Here is a 24,134-nt window from a genome sequence, read left to right as displayed (position 1 = left end):
ATATCTAGTCTTATAGATGATCTCCACTTGTCTTACGGTAACAGTCTTTAGCTCCACTGGCTCTGTAGTCAAAAACGCTGGCACTTCGACCACGTAGAAAAACTTGTATTACCGCATTTCACCTAAAATTAAAATATCTTGAAGAGCACGACTTGAAAATGTACTACGAAACCTATGAGAATTTTATCAGTTACGTAGTATTAATTATGAAGCAACGTTTGTTTGCTGCAACTACGCAATGATTAAGAGTTTTCAGTCACGAAATAGCCAACGCTTCTAAAAATGGTAGTGGCCAAGGGAAAGGTTATGCATTCATCTTGTAGCGGTGATAACGTGGAACGTGCCTGATCGGCACTACACTTCCACACACAACCTGTAAAATTTACGGCTCTTTCGCTACATAGCAACAAGTCACCTCTTCTCTCCGGGATTATAGACCTTCTGTTACGCGTGACCGTAACGAATAACGCAAAAGTCGTATGTTCCTCATCTTTTCTGTACCTCTATTAAAGTGGATGTAGCAACTGCAATAAAACGGTTTCAGATCATTACGTCTATGGAAAGCAAGCCTAATGGACAGTAGGTCTAATAAAACATGAAGTCTAATAAAAAAGGTCTAATAATAACTCACTTCTAAAAGAAAAATGACTAATGCCTAAATATCTAAATAAAATTTACGTCTAATGTGTAAACGTCTAAATGAAATTTACGTCTAATGTGTAAATGTCTAAATAAAATTTACGTCTAATGTGTAAATGTCTAAATAAAATTTACGTCTAATGTGTAAACATCTAAATTAAATTTACGTCTAATATGTAAATGTCTAAATGAAATTTACGTTTAGTGTGTAAATGTCTAAATAAAATTTACTTCTGATGTGTAAATGTCTAAATGAAATTTACGTCTAATGTGTAAATGTCTAAATGAAATTTACGTCTAATGTGTAAATGTCTAAATGAAATTTACGTCTAATGTGTAAATGTCTAAATGAAATTTAGTCTAATGTGTAAATGTCTAAATAAAATTTACGTCTAATGTGTAAATGTCTAAATAAAATTTACGTCTAATGTGTAAATGTCTAAATAAAATTTACGTCTAATGTGTAAATGTCTAAATGAAATTTACGTCTAATGTGTAAATTTCTAAATAAAATTTACGTCTAATGTGTAAATGTATAAATGAAATTTACGTCTAATGTGTAATTTTCTAAATAAATGTATGTATAAATCTCAAATAATTTTAACAATACTGCATACTAAAAAAGTTTATATTGTTACGATAATGACCACATGTTTCCTTAGTAATACGGTACCTTGTCAGTTTCAGGAAATTATTAGCAAAATGAATACATATACTATTTATTCGCTTAAAGGTAAACAAATCTTGTTCATAATAACTTCGATTGCCACTTAAGATTGAAAAGTAGAACCAGCAATAGGATCTGCTTGAGAAGTTCACTCAGACACTTGCAATGCTACTTGTGTCACCAATGAGGACTTGGAAAACATTCAAGTCTACAAAGTCGGTACACATACTCAGCAGGAAAACTTGTGCCAATATAAAAGAACGAGCTGCTAATCATCCAAATATGGCACCCGCAGCAATTATTGTAGAAGAAACCAACACTGAAGAAAAATTGATTTGTACTTGAGAACTTTAAGCCACAGGCTGAAATTTCATGCTGTACCGGAAGATGAAATGAAGATTAATCTATATTTTCATTGCTCAACTATGTCAACATTAGGCCTACTGTATTTTACTCCTAAGTTACATGTAATAAACAATAATAAACAGGTATGGCAGATGTATTATTGTTATAATTTAGGCTTAATACAAGTATTAGACTAACTATTGTGCATGCTCAGATTTGAATACATTTGTTTTAACATTATTTCCGTTCTCGTTCTCGTTATAGTTTCCGTTCCCGGTTTATTGTGAACCAGCCTTTAGACCTACTGACCTCTAACCTAACAAAACCACCAACTGCCATCCATTTTAAAAGGATTCAGGAGTAAGGAACGACTGCGTGTCCTGAATTTTGGCCGAAGTAACAGTCCGCAGCAGTATCTGGGTGCCATACGTCACAAGTAACTGCCTCTATAAATCACTCAAACATCGTAATATAGTCGCACTTAGGAGAACAAATATACAACTCATTAGTTTGTATTACAAGTGCAGTTTCCAAGTTATATCCATTACACTTGGCTGCACCAGGCTGCAAACGGCGTCCTCTTGACGCTCTCTCTTTTATAGAGTAGTGCTTCTATTATTATACCAGTTATCCTTCAGTAACGTTTTATTTTCCTCTTACGCCATCGTTTCTCCAATGCATACTGTATTTACCGAGTGGCGTTTGTAATTAGGTTATAATAGTATTGGAAGCGATAGTAATATAATCGACCTAGGCGGACTTCACTTAGCTGACAGTTCATGCAAAAAAATCGGCTATAGTTCTCGAAGTAGCCTTTCCAGTATTTTTGTCATGTATAGTACAAAGTTGTCATGCGTCTTCTTTAGTTTTTTGTCACTCATTCTATTAATCATCTATAGTAATAGTTTCTATTTTATAACAGTACATTATGCAACGAGCCTATAATGGTAGTAATTAAGACGCGAGTATGTTTATGAAGCGAGCGCAAGCGAGTTTCATAATTTTCATACGAGCGTCTTAATTACCATTATAGGCAAGCTTCACACGACTTTTTATGCTCGACTATATTTATAATTTGAAATTATTCATAAGTATTCATGTTATCCTTATCTGACTGGGGAGCGGAACTGACCTTGTGCAATATCTCCTAAATTGTGAGATGTGCGCAGACGCGAAAGTATTGATTTTTTCGGAGAAACAAATGTCATTGGGCTTGATATAATCTAGAGAGTAAAATAAACATTAATCTTGATATAACCTTGAAATTGGTTTAGACATTGAAAAACGAGATGACAAATTGAATTTATTTGAATATTATTTACAATTAACGCTAATTATTATAGTAACAGAACATAACCTTCGGCGACAGTATTGGATTTCCAGCCTCCGTGACCTTTCGCTAGTTGTCTTTCGATTGCATATCCGAGAATAATCGATACTTGCGCTTTCATATTGCTACAATGGTGTTTTCTGATTGGTGGAACACTTGAACTTTAATGAATAGGTGTACTTTAATGAGGTCCATTAAAGGCCTGCTACCAGGTGTATAATTACTACATTTCGTAATGGTCGAGCATAAATTAATTTAAAAAACGCCTCTGATTGAGATTCTGCCTATACAGGGAGAACCGTAAGTAATGTCGTTAATTTCAATGGGCTATTACATATATTTCAGTATTATTTCAGTATATCTCAACTGATTGAATTGTTTATGCCTTAAACTGAATTAACTTACTTGTTTCGTATTTATGTCATAGCTCAACTGATGAATAATCGTTTGCGATTGTAGATTTAATAATCTGATCGGCTATGTACTGTATATTTTTAGTAGAGTCATCGATGTAGCTCAGTCGGCAGACTCGCTGGTCTGCTGATCCGGAGCTGGACTTGGGCTTGAATTGAATCCCCTTTTGGTCTCATTGAATGGTTTCTTCCGAGATTTTCCCCAGCCGTGGGACTGAAGCCGGATGGTCTATGGAGAGTTCTCGGCCTCACTTCATTTCACCCCCCCTTTTGTTTGATTACCTGGCTGGGTTTTTCCGAGGTTTTCCCCAATCATAAGGCAAATGCCAGGTAATCTTTTGGCGAATCCTCGGGCCTCACTCATCTCACTAAATCTCACCAAAATTTTGTAAAAAAAATTGTAGAAAATTATAAAAAATTGTAGCAAATTACAAAATTGTAAAACTGTAAAAATTGTAATTGAAGAGTCCACTGCAAGAATGATGGATGTCACTTTCTTGTCGAAAATGAACCAAGACTGTCAATGCATAGCTTAAGACATATAGAATGTACATACAGAGTTATATGGCATTAACACTGATAGTCATTGTCCAGTAATGATCGGAAAATCTCAGTTAAGCTTTGAGCACTAAGCATTTCAAACTTTCAATTGCTTCTCCTGCAAAATGTATTCCAAATGACATCCATCATTCTTGAAGTGGACTCTTCAAATGTAATCTTGTAAAATTTTTACTTGTTCCACATCTTAAAGCTTCATTGCTAATGTAAGATCTATGGAATATAATGAATGAAATGAAATGAAATGAAAAAATATTCTTTGAGATATTCAAACAAAAGAGTTTAATACAGTTTTTCTCGTTTTTGCTTCTTTTTCGAAGTAAGAAGTATTATATGAAACATTTCATAGCGTGTTTCAGAAAAGCCATTGACTGAATTCCCAATACGCTCGGCCAATTTAAAAGAGCAGTGTATTATGAAAATATATGATAGAAAGGATTTTAGTTTTGTCCTTTAAATGTGTGGAAATCTGATCCGAACAAATGTACTTTTTTCTTCTGCAAAGGAATTTTCAATTAATATAGAATCTATGTTAATTAACTAAATAAATAAATGATTTTGTGAATTTGGATCGGAAAAAAAAAGCGAATTAGATCAAAAATTACATTAGACCTTGCTTCAGATTTTCACTCACGCGTAACAAATACATTTACAACAGGGAACTATAATCCTTGATTAAGTGCTCTACACTATCTGTTCTGGTCAAAAATGATCATCAAAACTTCGGCAACAGAAGATATAATTTACTGTATAACGATTTCTCACAGTAAAAATATTTTTCGTCGACATTAACTTTATCGTTTCATTTCTGTGTTTATCCTACGTAATAGAAAAAAATTACGAAGAAAATCTCTGCCGAATCTTGAAGCAGGACTACATCTCCATTGTGTGCAAACATATCGCCTCGCTTTCATTCCGAAGATCGGCTCTGTTTTATCGTCTTTAAAAGTGATCTGCATTTAAGTCGTAATTCATTAACAGCAGTGTCGGTAAAATAATACTTTCTAGAGCCCAGATTAATGTAAAAGGAATATCTTTATCAGTCGCATTCTACCTGGTCTTTCACATGATTTATTTTCAGTAGGAAGCTCATGTTAACAGTTGATTCAGTTGCTGTTGTGGAGAATTGAATACTTCATTCTCGGGCCCGGTGGCATGTCTTTGCTTCTGACATGCAATTTGCTTGCCGGAAGCTGCGAACTGCCTGCCTACGTAGCATTGTCCAGTCAAGACGCATGTCTGAATCCTCCCTGTGTGCACCGTAGTAAATAGCTCTGTGAGAGCAGTTTAACTTCCATTCATGGAGTGGGTCGCTGTCGGTAGCCTACTCACTGCAGCTGATGTGTGTCTTTTCCGGTTCGGTCTTGGATAGCGTTGCAAGGTCAAGCTTTCCACTATATAAAAATAATAGTTACAAAAAATTTACATTTCTTCCTTTATTATTGAATACAGCTGTATTAATACTTGATACACATATGGGCACCGTTATCTGAACAGTTGCAGCACAGCGTTTAGAATAGACCGCTCTAGTTGCAGCATGGACTATTTACGTAGGAGACCGGGGTTCAAATACCGCAAGTACAGGGACATCATTTTATTTTTACTAACATTTTTAATATTAACCTGGCTATATCTTTGGATTAAAGGTCTAGAACCGAAACACCGCTTGCTACCCCTTGCAAGACTGGAGTTCGATGATACTGGCGTAAAATACAAATCACTTTACTGGATATAGGAGGGAAGAAAAGTAGTTCATCCATTTATGCAAACTAGGAAATATCGCAATTTTAAGTTTGATAATTTTCATTAGGTTTTTGTTTAATCAGAATACAGTACTGTATTAACATTTAGTGTTTTTACTCACGAATTGAGCTATCCATTCGGACGTATTAATTATGCAGTGTATATTGTACTGTTACAGTACATTAGCGTACAATATAGAGAATGAAGTTAAATTGAAAAATAATCATAATATGGATATTTAAACACATTTTTGAAAATGGTGGCCGTTCATTTCGATACAGACTTCAGTTCTTTAGTGCGTATTATCGCACTATAGACTATTGTACCTATTTCCAATTACCAGTTTCATCCTTCGTACGAGTAACTCATGTTGAAATAATTCTATACCTACTCTATAAAAGAGTACCTTACGTACTGTAAATTCAATCTTCACTTCTGCCCGATCCGAAAAGATAAAATTACTCAGAAATGCTATCTACTGTCCGTCCAAGTGGTTTTGTCGCAGGGTCGTAGAAGGGGGGGGGAAATCACGTGACATTTAATTACTTAACGAGGCCCTTCTATTTAAGTTATTTTAAACAGTTGTATAATATTACGTAGACGTCCAATTCCTAACAGAAATTAATGTTTTCAGAAAAGAGCTAAGACAGCCCAGCTACTAGACTTTACAGAGGGGCAGGTGGAGGAAACCGGGATGCGACGTAGGCAAACGGACAGTACCTGTGCGAAAATATGATTCAATATTGAAAGCTTTTTCGTCACTGGAAAACGCGAACATATTTCTGGAACGTACTATACTCACTAACTCAGTACTGCACACGCGGCCTCGGTTCTGTGTAGAGAACGGTTGGAAGTTTACTAGTAGAGGGAGTGGGAGTGAAGTACATTAAAAAACTCAGGTATAATAAAAATTGAAGTAAAAATAAAATGATGTCCCTGTACAAATGCAATACGTACGATGCATACGAAGGAATCATAGGGGTCATTTCACCGTCACTCACATTACAATGTAATAATTCTCACCACACATTCTTAATTATACAGCTTCTGTTTTTAATTACTCACATATTTTCATTTCATAAGGTATTTATTTCATTTCCCAATAAAAAGGCTGAAACCACCACGTAATGGCGCGTCCTCAGGTTGCGGATCGAGGAGACGGCCTCCAGATATGGAGGGTAGCTGCGAATATATTGAATAAGCAGTCGCGGATAGCCGATAAGGGGGTAGGGTGACCAGATTCACATCGATAAAAAGGGGACACAAAGCTTCAATAGAGAGGACATTGTATTAAAAAAAGAGGACAGAAATATGTACTTAGATTTAGGCTTAGGCTTATATTATACTTTAAATTACATCAATATCTGTTTTATTACAAAATATTTACAATACAGATTTAGACGTATATCACCTTAAAAATATGTTAATATCTATTTTATTACAAAATAATTATGAAAAAACTTAATAATAATGATTTTACAGTTAGCTACATATGAAAGTCACGGGAACTATAATATTAAAGAGGACAAAAAATATATATTTTCAGATTTACATTCGCACCTCGATCTCTCGATTTACTTGCCACCTGTGAACAACGACCATAACAAGGGGGTGCAAAGAGAGTTTATTATGATCGTTTGCAGAGTATATTCCGTCGATGCTGCTGCCACCTACAGGCAAGTTACTTGAAAAAGACGTCAAATCAGATAATTTAAAAATATCAGGCATACAAGTTACCAAAAGGAGGACATTTGATTTTTTTTTTAAATCCGCCCGGACCCAGGACAAAAGCCTAAAAAGGAGGACATGTCAGGACAAAAGAGGACGTCCAGTCACCCTAATAAGGGGTGGTCCTCCAGCTTTAGGGTTGGGCGAAGGGCTAACAACCTATCACCGTAAAAAGAAAAGCTTGTTACGAAACTTCAAAATAAGCCTCGGAATGGAACTGATTCTCTGGCACGACAGCAAAGAAATAAGGTCATGAGATTTGGTACTTGGAATGTTACAAGTCTATATAGAATATGAGGGGTAACATTAGTAGCAAAATAACTAGCTAGATAAAGAATAGACTTCGTGGGAGTACAGGAGGTTAGGTTAAATGGGAATGGCGTATCACAAACAGGAGATTACTTTATTTATTTATTTATTTATGTATTTATTTATTTATTTATTTATTTATTTATTTATTTATTTATTTATTTATTTATTTATTTATTTATTTATTTATTTATTTATTCTGGTGTAGTTAAGGCCATCAGGCCTTCTCTTCCACAACACCAGGAATACAAATACAATAACAGAAATAAAAAGGAAAAAAAAAAACACTATAAACGAAGTAAAGTCACACAAAAATATACACAGGTTGCAGTCACACAAACTTTAAATGAGTGATTAAGTAAAATTAATTGTATCCTAATTAACTAACATAAACAAGAAACTTGCGATTTTAATCTGGAGTAAAAAAAAACACAAATCGACACTTCTAGCAATATCTAAAAAGCATTAAACAAGACAAAATTTTCCAATTTAATTTTGAATTGTGATAAAGTCCGGCAGTCCCTGACATCATTAGGTAGCGAATTCCAGAGACGAGGTATTTCTACAGTGTACGAGGATGAGTATAGAGACGTTCTATGATGAGGGATAGAAAGAAGTGCTTGATGTCGGTTTCGAAGAGTTGTAAGAAATTGAAAGCGCGATAAGAGATAATTCGGAGTAGAAGTATGCATGATTCTAAATAGAAGAGACAGTGAATGTATTGTTCTTCGTTCCTTCAGACGCACCCATGAAAGTAACTGGAGGGAAGGTGTTATTAAGGGAAAGGAAACAATAATCACCAATAATTAGAAACATGATTTTTTGTTCATAAAAGAAATTACTTTTTAACTTCGCTCTAGAGTATGCCATTAGGAAAGTCCAGGATAACAGAGAGGGTTTGGAATTGATCGGGTTACATTAGCTGCTTGTTTATGAGGACGACGTGTCTTTGTTAGCAGAAAATCCACATACTACAAGGGAAAACACGGGAATTTCACTTGAAGCAAGTAAAGAGATACATAGGTTTGGAAGTAAATCTCGAAAAGACAAAGTATATGACAATGTCTCGTGACCAGAATATTGTACGAAATGGGAATATAAAAATTGAAAATTTATCCTTTGAAGAGGTGAAAAAATTCAAATATCTTGGAGCAACAGTAACAAATATAAATGATACACGGAAGGAAATTAAACGCAGAATAAATATGGGAAATGCCTGTTATTATTCGATTGAGAAGCTTTTATCATCCAGTCTGCTCTCAAAAATCTGAAAATTAGAACTTATAAAACAATCACATTACCGGTTCTTCTGTATGGTTGTGAAACTTAGACTATCACTTTGATAGAGGAACAGAGGTTAAGGGTGTTTGAGAATAAGTTGTTTGGAAAAATATTTAGGGCTAAGAGGGATGAAGTTACAGAAGAATGGAGAAAGTTACATAACGCAGAACTGCATGCATTTTATTCTTCACCTGACATAATTAGGGACATTAAATCTAGACATTTGAGACGGGCATGGCATGTAGCACGTATAGGCGAATCCAGAAATGCATATAGAGTGGTAGTTGAAATATTTGAGGGGAAAAAACCTTTGGGGAAGCCAAGGCGTAGATGGGAGGATAATATTAAAATAGATTTGAGGGAGGTGGTATATGATGATAGGGACTGGATTAATGTTGCTTAGGATAGGAACCGATGGCGCTGTTATGTGAGGGCGGCAATGAACCTCCGGGTTCCTTAAAAGTCATTTGTGAGTAAGTATACAAGTTGAGCTCGACAAGTAAGTTATAAGAGTTGGCCAAAACTACCAATTATGATGGACAGTATTTTTTTATCGACAATTAAAATTTAAAAATCCTCCCCCTAGAGAAAATATTCAATTCGCACTCTGTATCTATGGCATCTAATCGTTCCAAGCCCAGGAATGATGACGGGAACAGCTGCTGTAAAACATTATTTGTGGACACCGCACCTCTAAATAGAAGCTAATGAACGATGTGTTGAAATAGAGGGATATTGGAGGCCATGACCGGGCAATGGTTTGCAACACCCAACAGCGCTGCGAAGTGCTCATCCTTAAGTGCAGTGGTGCTTCATGTCAGAACCCTCGAGACACAGGATGTACAGGGGCGCGCCAAAACACTTCTCAGCCTCGGTGAAGTAGCAAATCGTCCTGAGAAACCAGACACTTGTACCCACAAAGTTTAGGGACTCGCAAGAAGGCAAGGAGCCACAGTAAAGATACACAGACAGAATTCTTCGTTAAGGATGTCCATACAGATTTTATTCAATTTGCATAATGAAGTCGAATATACCAAGTAAATACGTACAAGTGATGGAAACGTATAACTCAAATAACATAATATCTGAAATAGCATTTGAAGACTGTAAGAGGAGAAAGAATTAAATCAATTTAGTAACATTTTCTCAAGAGAAATTATTTGTAACTTCATAGTTACGCCATTTTTTAACGTTAAATAATATAGTACTCAAGCTTATAACACACATTAATTCTTGATTATTTGTAGAAAATCTTACCTGCTTAGAACCAAAGCTCGCTGATATACACCGTGTTCCGCTTATAAGTATAATAAAAGAAATAGTTATAATTTCATAACAATGCATGCAAATGGGTTAAGATTGGTACCATTGTAAAGAGGAAATTGGGAAGTTTTAATCCATTGTTGTTACTTAGACGAACAATTCCCTGCAAGATGGATCGGAAGAGGATCACCGTACATCACATGGCCTGCCAGATCACCAGATCTAACACCACCTGATTTTTTCCTGTGGGGGTTTGTTAAGGACCAGGTCTACAGGACGCCAGTACGTGATTTGGCAGACTTACAAGAAAGAATTTATGCTGCTGTCAACAATGTTACACCACAGATGCTTCATAACACTTGGGTCGAGGTTGAATACCGGTTGGATATTTCCCGTGCCACCAATGGAAGCCATGTTGAGGTTTATGGAACATAAGGTAACAAAAATTCCCAGTTTTCATTCTTTGTAGCAGTTGGTTTCAACTATATACTTGTATTAATTCAGAAGTTATAGCTATTTCTTTTGTTATACTTATAAGCGGAACACGGTGTATTACATTTTTAACTCCAATCCAGAAAATTTTACAAAACTGACTTAACTTGCTATTCCCGTGTGGTCTTTATTTAATAGCATGTGATTATGTTACAAAAAAAAGTCTTATTTTAGACTGCATGCCCTTAAATTGGAATAATTTGTTCAGTTACATTATTATGTGTTACGAAATGTTTCATTGTTTCTAAAGCAGTAGCTTGGTCATTCAAGAACACAAGACTGTTGAAGGCAATCATTAGCAGCATGGAATTTCCACGAATTTCAAAGTGGGTCATATCTTAAGAATGAACAAGTGCTGTAATTTTGCGTTATTACATTTTCAAGAGAAAAATTAATTTAGAACGTATAAATGGCGTTTCATATTTCCTGGGGTATAAAATACGGTAGTATAGATATAAAAAATGCATAAACAAAAACCGTATTACAGAAATAAATTAACATCAAAAGTACAGGAATGTTTCCACGACTTCAGAGAAAAACAAATGTACGAAAAACGCAGAAGTGGTAAACGTAAAAAAGACGTTTCATTGTAATTAAATTAGCCTAGTTAAATTAATAATAATAATAATAATAATAATAATAATGTTCCCCGCTGTTACTCAAAAGATAGAGTTTCAAGGTACCTATGTACAAATCCAACGGGTTTGACTCCAGAAGCGAAAATGAAATGTCTTTCTCAATGAAACTGGGTGTGTGACCCTTCTTCTGTATTGTTTCATGGGGTAGTTCTGCCCCTTGAACTTTTTTTTTTACGGAGAAGGGGCCCGAAGAATTGCACCGCAGCACAAAGTTCATTGTGCTTACCACTCCTTTCATGGGGTTGATTGTTTAAGGACTGCATTCTTATTACTCGACCAAGGCCAGTGGAGTCCTGCAGCCCGGAGCGCCAGTTGTACTTCTCTCGCGTTCGTATACAGTCATCGCGATAGTTCACAATATGACCGCGTCTCCACTCGCCTCGGTCGAGTTATAAGTATCGTGATTTACTGTTGGCGCCGTCTATCAATTCAGTTACACAACATCCAGCTCCGACGGAGTCCGCGATTAACACCTCTCCAATTCCCGAGAGTTCTGCAGCCTCCTCAGAACGATGTCGTCTGTGTGTAAGTCACGGTACTACATCCTGCTGCATCCTGAGATAATTGAAGGATGATAATGTTGAAATGAGTGCGAGAGGTTCAACGTCGAAAATTACCAGCAGTTCTACTGCAGTTGATTGAGGGATAACCTCGGAAAAAGCACAACCAGATAACATCCGGGCCGGCTCGACACAATCAAAACATACTGCTAATTGTTAAGGACTTGGGACCTGGTTCTGTCAGGGATGTGGTAGTATAGTCTGCCTATATTTGATATACTGTACAGTAAAAGGTTGTGATTGTGGTTGGAATGTTTTCTAGCTGAATTTTGTTTCGTCAGTTGGCGGTACTGTTCATGACAGTAATGGCTGACTTTATTGTGAATTTAGTGTTATTTGTCTTTCAAAATGTATGTTTTTAATGTTTACTTAGTCGCTCATTTTTTCGGAAATTACAAATTTATAACAAGTCTACTTTTTTCTCAGAAACTAAGATAGCTAGAAGCATGAAATTCTTACAGCTTATCTAATTTCAGGTCACTTGGTTAAGATTATTTTGTGCATAAATATTCATGTAGTTTTAGTTTTCTTAAATTGTAGTCGGTTACAAAAAATTATAACTAATTTCAGAAAGTACGCTCGTTAAACAAAATCTTAACACTTAAGATAATAAAGAATAATCACTAAAATTTCTACACTGGTAACTGTAGTACTTTCTGAGATAAAGGTAAAGATGATTAATTTAATATTGGTAATATAGAGTCTGTGATCTCACCTTACCGTGATGAAATATGTATATTGAAAAGCGTTATCAGAATTTAAAATTGTTATTGCAATTATTGTGGGTCACAAATCACGGTTTGAGAACCGCAATTCTAATTTATCAAAGACGTCTGAAAACCACACGACAAATACGTAGAATGTTGGCGCCAAATCGTGTATGTCGTCAGGACTGCATTGAATTCATTATATTACAGCATCTCGATAAGGCAATGGTGCGCGACCTCGTGTATTGTTAATAGAAGCCATACCTCAGCTTATTGAAAAATTAACAAATGTTGCCATATTTCACGCCCTCTCCTTATAAGACGCGGACCGTAACGCCTGGGCAATCGGCCTCAGTGTTAATTACGTGCTGATGGGAAAGTGGCAACCGCCCCTTTGCAACTGGTTCCACGAATCTCATTTATATGGTGTCAGTAAGAATTACTTCCGATAGCGACGGCGACAGCTGCAACAATCTCCTGTTCGATTTCGAATCGAGGCTATATTTTGAAAAGTGGGCCCAGACTTAGCTCAGTTGACGACTTCTCGGAGATGGGATATACAAAAGCCAACAGGCTCTCTTATCTCAACAATGTTGTGTCTCAGTGATAAGACAAATATGATAAATTTTATTTCATACAGTATTCACAACTAAATTTACATTAATCATTAAAATTATAGAAATAACATCATAAACAATTATTACAAAAACAACCCTTGTCAAAATTGCTATTTTTCAGGAGAACAATAAAAATAAATAGAACAACACATGTCAGCCGTTTCCGTACAACTGGTGTTTTCCTTGTGGCTATTGCACCTGACATGTGTCATTTTTGGAGTCTATAAACTTTTGAAATAGTAGAAAAAGTGTCCTTAACTCAATTTCTTAAAAATGACTAGGGCTGTTTTTGTAATAATGTCTTCACAGTTGTCTGAACACATTTAGTTAAGATGCAGTTAAAAATTTTGCTTCTATACACGTTTCGAGGCTATTGTTGGTTCATTTTCAGTAGCAATTAGAAACTGTAATAGAATCATAATGTTAGCAAATATGAAAATGGATTATTCTTATGTGACAAGGACATATGAATGACATACGTTAATGGATCAATTTTAAATTTAATTTAATTCCTAAAATTTTTTATCAAACTGTTAGTAGCTGTGACAAATGACTGAAATAAAATTTAAATTAATTTTAAACAAAAGAGAGACAGAAAAAAAATCGTCCGGCCTTAATTTGATTCAGGATGACCACGAGGATCCGGAAATTAATAGCAAATAAAATATAATGAATTAAATATGAATCTATACTAATAATAATCTGTAGCCGAAATTTTTCTGGTAATTTTCGATTTTCCAAAAATAATTGGTCCTAACAAATATAATTAACCACCCTGAAACCGAAAATCGCTTTTTTGAAATTTTTGTCTGTCTGTCTGTATGTTTGTTACCTTTTCAAGCGATAATGGCTGAACCGATTTCGATGAAAATTGGAATATAAATTAAGTTCGTTGCAACTTTGATTTTAGGCTATATGGCATTCAAAATACATTATTTAAAAGGGGGTTTATAAGGGGGTCTGAATTAAATAAATCTAAATATCTCGCTTATTATTGATTTTTGTGAAAAATGTTACATAACAAACATTTCTTTAAAAATCAATTCCGATAAGTTTTATTCTTTGAAAAATTGTGATAGGACTGATATTTAATGAGATAAATTAGTTTCAAAATTAAAATAACTGCCATCTAAGGCGGTGTAATGAAATAAACAAATGAATTCGTCTATAAGGGGCCTTGGTCAACAGCAATCGAAAGCTATGAATCATAGCCTACAGAGAATGTTTCTGTGTTTGTATGAAGTAATATCGGAAGCTAAATTAACCAATTTGTGTAATTAATTATTATTTCATCATTGGAAAGTGTACTTTCTCTATATGGACATAATGCTATAATGTTATTACAGTAACTTCGGAGTGAATTAAGGACAGGTAAGATTAAAATAGCTTCTTATGCACAAACAACTTGATAGGCTATTCTGTGTATTCGTTTCCTGTATTTCTTAACATAATGTTTATCTCAGGGAATTAACGAACCACAAGAGTGTATTGATTTAGTATGCAGTAATAATATGTTAGCTTAGCATTTCATTATTTTATAATCCAAATTTTAACTGTGCTCAATTGAATCGTGTTAAAATACATAAAATACATATGCATTAAATGCAATGCAAAAAAATTGGGTAATGAGCCAAGCATATTATGTTGCGCTGTTGTAAAATAAAATTTGTTCCTCCTGAGATTCAAGAGCCCCCATAACAAATTAAAAACTCACTTATCGGTGTACATCCGTTATCAACACATTTTTATATAATATAATATAATATAATATAATATAATATAATATAATATAATATAATTTAAGTTATTTGAAGGGTTCAGAACCATAGTGGCCCAAGCCCCATTTATTGAATACGTAGAAAACAAGGGTTAAAATTAAGTTATTATCATAATTCAATGGAAACATATAGCAAGTAAAATAAAGTATACACATTAAATCTAAATGATATGTCAGTCTTCATTAAATTATGGTTGCATGTAATAACAATTAAGAAACATGTTAAAGGAATTGTCACTGCACCAAATGAGTGGTCTCTGGACCAAAATGATCGCATTTTAATTATTTAAATACAATTTAAATTAAGTAACATATTAAACGATTTATCCTTCTATCAAACACGAATCTTCCCTGGATCAAATGTCCTATTTTAATTATGTAATTACTTTATATTTATTTCTAACGGGTGCAGCGGAGCGCACGAGTACGGCTAGTATTGTTATAAAAATAAATTGTAATAATTAAGCACCGTTGATTATCAATTATAAAATAAAATCTTAGAAGATGACCTTAAAATTATACTTATAAATAAAAGATTTTATTTAAAATTAGCATATCCTCAATCAAGACCTTGTGAGTGGTATAAATTAAATTGTATAATCAGCAGAGAATCTTTAAGTACCTATTTGCGAGATGAACTTTCTAATTTCAAAAGATGGTATTGATAATTGTTTAAAAAAATTATATGTAAATTTTGGTAAAGAACTCCAACCACAAAAAATAAACCTGTCACTGACCAATTGAAGAGAGGGATGTTATACTTGGCACTAAGGTAGGGAATACAAGGCTCATAAATGGCCCTCTTTTCATGATCTACTTGATGAGCTTGGTTTAGGTCTCTCTCCATGCGTATAGTTGGATCTTTGATAATAGACTTTTGTTGCTGTCTATCTATTGCTATTATATCCTCTCTTCTGTGAGAGTCGTCTTCAGAAATGCAGTGGACCTCTTCATAAACTTCCCAACCCTTGTTCCGAAGAAGACAGGCGATAGCTCCACGGACTCTATGATACCTGTTGTTACGCAATAACTCTCCTTTCCGACAAAAGCCCAACACGTGGCCAAGAGTTTCTGTCTCGTTGCAGCCAGGTTGACGGTAACGGGTCGTGCTGAAAGCTCTGCCAGGAACGGAGCACACTGCAGTGAGGTTGCAGGACATCTTGATTGCATTAATATATTCCGAAGGCGAAAAATTCTTTTTGGTGCTGACCCGTGAATTGGCTCTTGGATATTCTTCGTAAATTACTACACCTATCCCCTTATGAGGTAACTGGCACCAGGATTCAAACGATCTGTCTCGCAATTCATCACGTAGATGTCTTCCAGTAGTTCGAAGTGTTATGCTGGCTTCAATTACATGTTACAATTCATAGAATTTAAGGAGGGAGAAGATATCATGCTTTCATCACCACAAGGCAGTCTTTTATCGCTAACGGGTAGAATTAAGGGCTAAAAAAGAATTTGGTGCATGAGCGGCAAAAGTAATAAAAATGTCAGAAAGGAAAATGACACTTAAAATTAACGTAGTGTAACAATAGTAGTTTGGTGATGTAATGGTGGTAAATCGTGTTTAATTTGATCAAAGCGTGTTTAGGACAACTTGGATATAGAAGTCAGTTAGAAAGTTACAGAATTAAAACGGATGATGAGAAATTTAAAACAGTGGCTATAGTCGCGACGCTGTTATTCCCGGCGTGACTCCTCCTCTTTGCTTACATCTTAGGAAGTCAAGGCTCTATAAAGTCTAGGTAGGTAGTATCGTTCGCCATTTTTGTTCTTTCGTTGCCGAGCTACCAGACGAGGGATCTATTTGCCACACTGTTAAAAATTATCATGTCGTAACTATGATAATAAATCAAAAGCACTGTAATTCAGCAAATAATTGAGCGGAAAATAACGTCCTTGTGTGCTTTCTGCGAACGCCAACGAAAGAGCCAAAATGGCGGGCGATTATATATTAAGTATTTATCCAGCCTTAGGAAATGCTTTACATCTTCATCAGCGAATCACAAGACGCTCACGTTTAAATGTAGCCGACCTGCAACGTGATTGGCTGCCGGAAATTAGAGCGATGGGACTATAGTTTGGTAAAGAAGTAAATTTAGACAATTATGTAGGAGGTCCTGAAAGATGATATTAGTGAGAGTAGTTACATTTCTTTTAGTGTACTATGATTGTTGCTTGAGGTTAAGGAATGGATGATCAAACTACAGTGAACTAGAAACTCATGTCAAGATTTAACAAGGTTATTAATAGTAATATGCGTTACAAGAGCGGTATGTTGACGTTTTCATGTTCGAGGAAAAGATTGAAAAAGCGGAACGTAGTTGAACTTTTTTAATTTCCGAGAACATGAAAACAAACACACCGCTCGTGTATCGTACATTATTTTGTGCGAAGATCGTTTATTACATACCTGAAAGAGGAATTTCTAATTAGTTGCAATGAAATCTCCATCTTGGTTTCTATTCAATGACGGCACCTTTGGAAAACAAATATATCTATCTTCAACATTGGTCCTATAAAATGTTTTCTGTGTTTACTATACTCCAGCAGGCCGTGATATACGTCTGTATTTTTTTTCCCCAGTCTATGATGAGTCTGGAATCTTGTTGATTTTTTCACGGCTTCCTTAATGTTACTTGCATTACAAATGCAGTAACTTTTGTGATGTTGTAGAGTTTACTTAATTTTTGCAAATATTTAAAAACAATAATTAACAGTGCAATTTAGGTGAAATTGCAGTGGTAAGTTTCCAATTTATAATTATTACTATATTGAACGTCTTTAAAAATAATATGTTAAAAGCCTAAAGCAGTAAAATGAATATGACGCTTAAGCGGTAAGAATAAGGAAATTGTTATGTGTGTTACGTTGGGAATACTGAATGTGGTATTTCACACTTACCGCGTATTGGTTGTGTGCTGAAAGCAAGCAAATACGCACGATCTCGCACAAAATAATGTGTATTAAGAAAAAGAGAATCCCAGTGAGTAAGACCATGTGAAGGTTGAGTGTTACATATAAAATGCCTTCTTTCTAAAACTGTTCGCAAAGGAACAAAACTTATCAAAAATGTTTATTCGTCATTCAAAGGATCAAAATGTTATCATATTTTTTTTGTTCGTCATATTTCTAGAAATCGTATCTAAGAAAGAATGTAATGCGTTCCCTACAACTCTGTATGTGGGAGGCCTGTGTCGTAGATTTATATTGTGATAAAGAAAAGCACAGAGAATGGTTCAGGAAAAACTGACCCGCCATTTCTCGCCTATGTGAAAATTAAAGTTTCTTAATTACTATCCTCGCCTGTCACTGATAGGGGGAAGGGGAGAACTAATTAATTTTACACTTGCAGTGTCCCCCCAATCTATAAAAATTGTTCATATTTAGTCGACTATATTTGGGAATTTTAGCACACACCCAATCAAATTTTAAAATGTTTGAAACCATATTACTTATGAAGCAATATTATATTCGGTTGTGTAAAATAAATAACAAGACACCTACTCCAATAATTGTTGCGAATATTCTTTCACAGAAGGTGACGTCAAGATGCTGGTAAATCACAAGCAATTTTTCGTTGCTACATTATGCAACAGTACTCAGGATATCTGCGAACTCATGCGCTTACGATACATACAAATACTAGACCTACATTCACAGATACACGACTAACAAATTTGCATATGAATGCCACTTTTAATTTACAAATGCCTGAGGGGACAGTACTAAATTGAATTCACTTTAACGGTCGGTAACATTTAATGACCCCATTACAAATATTGAGTTCATTTCTATAGAGCAATAATTCAGTCTGGTCCTTCTATCGAGGGATTTAAACTAGACCAATTTAATTATATAATATTGATCTAGGCAGAATTACGAGGAAAGAAAGTCTATTACAATTTCAATCCATAAAATGCCTTTACGGTCCACAAATCATACAATTCATTTGACTGCCGCTATGTTTCATATGCAATTATTTTAAATTTATCAGTTTCACGAGTTACCTATATTTTGAGAGATCAGGGTGAAATTATTACCAAATACGGAGAGTTCGAAGAAAATGAATAAGGCTTATGTGTAAATTACATTAAGGATGGAAATGTAAATATATATATATATATGTAAATATATATATATATATATGTTACATAAAATGTTACGCATTTATACCAAGCACTGGATTCTGCACTAAACGTATGAACTGTAGATATTTAATAATTTCAAAGTCCGTTCTGATTTTTAAGCGGTCAAGTACAGCTGGTTTAATTGTCCATCTATTTAACATCTTCGCTAGTGCAGGTTTTCGGCTTTTGTTCCCACAAAATGTATTTAAGTCTCGTAAGTGGCACTATGTGAACGAAGTGAGATAAGTGATATTTTGGTTTGGAACTCCCATAAATGTTAAAATGAGTATCAACAGCCATTGCAAGGACGCTCATTTGTATGCCTTTTAGATTACTCTCTCCACTTATCCTTCATTGGCTGAAACATGCATGACATACCATAATGCTAGCTGTTTATTGGAAAGTTTTTCTTTTTCCTGAAAACTGTACTTTTCAAAATTTGTGTACAATATTTTCAAATTTTCCACAAAAATAAATAAATTTGATGTCAAAACCAAGTGAAAGTAGGCTATTAAGATTCAAAATTAAAAATGTGCGTGTATATATATATATATATATATATATATATATATATATATATATACACGCGTAAACAAAGAGGAGGAGCCACGCCGGAAATAACAGCGATGCGGTTTATAGGTCTGTATAGTCAGAGCCAGCGTTTTTGGCGCGTGTCCTTGAGTATAGTGCTCAGTCTGTGATCATCTGTTGACAGTGCTGCTGAGAATGGTACCATCTCCTAAATACGCCACGGCAGCAATCTCCAAATCACAGTTGTCAATCTTATTGCCCACTGACTGCGGCAAAGGTAAGATACTCGCACTTTAGATTTATGGAGTGTGTCCTTGAGTGCAGAGTGCCAGTCACAGTTGTCAGCTTTATCGCACACAGGCTGTAGCAAAGGTAAGATACTCGCTCTTAACGTTCGCATTACTTACTTCACACGCCATAAACGGTGACTTTGGTTATAGTACATATTTTTCCTTTCTGAGATTTATTCTCCTTGTCGCTCCGAACTCAAATCTCCGCTACATTCCTCTACTATCTCCTCTAACGCAAGTCATAATTCTCTAGACAATTGAGCTTTACCAAAAGGCATATTATTTCTTTTACATGGGTAATTCGCTCGTTTTCTATCGAAGTCTGATTTTGTTAAAAACATTTTTCTGTAAGAGTAATGAAGTAGGCATCAGGTAGTGTGATGGAATAAACATGAATGCGTCTAATCAAACGTACTGTCGTAACAAATTAGCCCAAAGCTGATAAACAATGCTGCGGCTAAGCTGAATATTCGATATTCAACATTCGTTGATCTCTCGCTAGATACTCAACATAAACGTATATCTACGACATATTTTCTTTACACGTGTAATTCACTCGTTTCCTGTTCGAAGTCTGCTGTTCGTTAATATTATTTCTGGAAGGGTAATGGTATGGCCGGAATTAGCTATCAGAATAGTCAGATAGAATAAACACGAATGCGCCTAATCAAACGCACTGCCGGAACAAATTAGTCCACAACTGATAACACTGTTGCAACTGAAGTGAATTGTCGATATTCGAAGTTGGTTAATCATTAGTTCAGTGGGTTTCACATGTTCTTGACATATTCGATCGAACAGTAATTAGCGTATGTCATGCGGCAATGTCACAAAGATTAAAAAAAAAAAGTCACAATTATTTACATATAAAACAATGACAACTAATGACAGAGTACGGAAGATACGTGCGGATGAGCGAAGCTTGTACCACAGTCTAGTATATACAGTCACGAAGCTTGAGTTTTGAGGGTACTAGGAACAATAGACTGTGCCGCTACTATTTCGCATTGTCTGTAATGAGGCGATAGTAGCGATCCTAGTGGTCAGCAACTATTTATGGATGCATATTTACTAAGTATTGAGCTTCGTGACTGTATATACTAGACTGTGCTTGTACGTACCATGAGAGAGATAACGATATTTTGCAACGTTAACTTACAATCTTCTCGCTAAGGAACATAACAGTCCAAAGTTGTCCATAATCCGTTGTTTCTTTTCGGGGATTGTGACGTTTCATTGATGAGAAAACTAAGAGCTCTAACTTCATAAAAATAAATTCTATCTTCTCTTACGATAAGATCTATGCAAAGCCCGATTTCACAAAACCTGTGCGCTCCTGAAATTTTCCAACGTTTCTAACAGACGCGCACATGTTGTAGTTAAAGTTATGAAATTAAATTTAAAGTAGTTAGGTCTATTGGTACATTTTATATAGCTTACAATTGAAGAGGTGGATTCCAAACTGGCGTAAGTCTAAATGACCAAGTGATGAGAAAAATGAAAAAAAATTGATAAAATAAATGAGCCCTTAGAACCGTTTGGAAAAAACATATCCAGGCATTAAGTCAAGGCATAGGAGAGGATTTACCATCACTTACGGAGCTTATTTCCGAAGACATTCTGGGCAAAACATATCGTATAAACATTTGTCCTAATCTCAATATTTTCAAAGTTACATTAATTTGAAGTAGTTAGAAAAATACTCTTTTCCTTAGTTTTAAGGGTAAAAAATATTACAAATAAAGCATGAACTATTCAGAAGTGTCATTTCTTTAATTGGCTAGTGTTCTTAAGCTAAAAATGTGTAGTTAATTGCTTTGTACAGATTTTATTTTTCAATTTTTAACTAAAAATGACATCATTCTTAGGCACTTATCACAAAAATTGTTACAAATCATACGACTCTGGGAACTTGATTTTTTACAGTTTAATTATGCATCTTAATGTACAATCTTAAAGAATTTACAAGAGTGGCGTGATTTATAACAACTGTTGTGTTAAATGCGTAAGAAAATGTAATTTTGTAGTTAAAAATCGAAAAAAAATCTGCACAAAGCAACTACGGAATTCACAACACATTTTTAGCTTCAGAATACTATATTAAAGATTTATTAAGTTGTCCTACAGAGTAACATCTGTAATATTGACAATTAACATTTGAGGAGAAACATTCGCTCCGGCGCCGGGGAACGAACTCGGGTCCTTGGTTCTACGTACCAAGCGCTCTAACCACTGAGCAACGCCGAATTCAATCCACAGCACCGGCCCGAACTCTCCTCCTTAAATGTTTCCCTTTGTGGCCTGACCCCAAGTTAGGCATATACGTTGACGTTTTATGTTCAAGTCAACTGCCATTACAATTTTTCTCCTCAAATGTTAATTGTCAATATTACAGACATTACTCTGTAGGACAACTTAATACAATCTTTAATATTCTCATAGCTAGCAGTGCATATTTCTGTACAGATTACTGTGCACCTAACTGCGGAATCCCAGCCAAACAGTCACTCAGTTGAGTGCTCCCCTTGTAATGGCAGTTGACTTGGACATAAAACGTCAACGTATATGCCTAACTTGGGGTCAGGCCACAAAGGGAAACATTGAAGAAGGAGAGTTCGGTCGGGTGCTGTGGATTGAATTCGGCGTAGCTCAGTGGTCAGAGCGCTTGGTACGTAGAACCAAAGACCCGAGTTGGATCCCCGGCGCCGGAGCGAATTTTTCTCCTCAAATGTTAATTCAGAATACTAGCTAATTAAAGAAATAATACTTCTGAATAGTTCATTATTTATCTGTAATATTCTTTTACCCTTAAAACTAAAGAATAATTGTATTTTACAAACAACTTCAAATTAGTGTAATTCTGAAAATACCGAGATTAGGACAAATGTTTATATGATATTTTTTGCTCAGAATGTCTTCGGAAATAAGCTCCTTAAGGGACGGTAAATCCTCGTAAATCACCCTGTATATAGACTTGAAAAGGATAAATTAAAACGTGAATAAAACAAGTTAAAAAAAAAGGACTTCGGATACGAATACTTTGGATTCTACCTCTTCAATTTATAGTGTTTGTTTATGTAACACCATATATTTACTATCCTCTATTATAACTAAAACACACGTTAACATTGCTTTAAAATAGGAAGCAGAAAGCAAACCAAAGAATAATATCCTACTATTACAAGAGAGAGAGAGAAAAAAAAGAATACCGACGCCCACTGGCTAAGACTGTCTACGACGTAGACACGTCAATTTCTTTTACTTTTTCATTCCACGAAATGTGAAGAGAAAAGAGACCTACTGTCCGTCCGAGTGGTTGTGACGTAGAGTCGTCGAAAGGAGGAAAATCACTTGACAGATACTTACTCAACGGATCCATATTCTTTAATTTATTTGAAACAGTTGTGTAATATTATGTAGATGTTCCCAATTCCAAACAGCAATGGTTTTCATGAAAATGCTAAGATAGCCGCTTTGTCAGAAGACGTCTGTATCAAAAGCAAGTTTCTTTACAAGTTTTTGTCTACGATATAGCATCCCCACTTATTGTCCTTCTGAATGAAGCCTTAGTAAGACTTTGTATTGCCCTCAAAACCACTACCAACCAGGTGTGAACCTGCGAATCTCACACCCAAAAGCAGAATAACCATTAGACGACTGGAAAACGACTTCTCTTAGAAATAGCATTTTCCAAGACGTGAAGCATAAGCAACGAAAGCATCGATCAATAACAATTTTAGTTCTTTTAGTAGGCATACATTATGCGCTACATTAGATTCTGAGGAGAGGAACTTATTATTACGCTAATAATACCCCTTAAGAAACGGGATGGTGGAACGCAGTGTCAACACAACGTGTGTTTCGTATTTGGAAAGTTGTCTCCCAAGGCCAACCTTCCCGGATAAGATCTTCTGCAGGCGAATGGTGAATGACAATGTTGTTCTTTTCATGATTGATCTCTTCGTTTACGTCCTACACTTACGCCACGAATCTTATCAAGATGATGGTCATTACGCTGATGGTGATTGATGACCCGATCTAAGCACGACCATTCCGGGTACAGTCCCACATTCTGCGAGAAAAATCACGCTAGTGTATATTTTTTAATCACGA

The 24,134-nt window shown here is 35.2% G+C and overlaps 1 protein-coding gene across 1 annotated transcript in view; it reads right to left on the bottom strand.

The window, feature by feature from the left end:
* Reck (Reversion-inducing-cysteine-rich protein with kazal motifs) overlaps window positions 1-24,134 on the bottom strand; it is a 675,928-nt gene that overhangs the window by 540,549 nt on the left and 111,245 nt on the right. The gene's annotated exons all lie outside the window — the stretch shown is intronic.

Source organism: Periplaneta americana, chromosome 16, assembly GCF_040183065.1.
Source record: "Periplaneta americana isolate PAMFEO1 chromosome 16, P.americana_PAMFEO1_priV1, whole genome shotgun sequence".
NCBI lineage: Eukaryota > Metazoa > Arthropoda > Insecta > Blattodea > Blattidae > Periplaneta > Periplaneta americana.
Note: the sequence above shows the minus strand (reverse complement) of the source record. Positions and strands in the feature narration are given on the sequence as shown.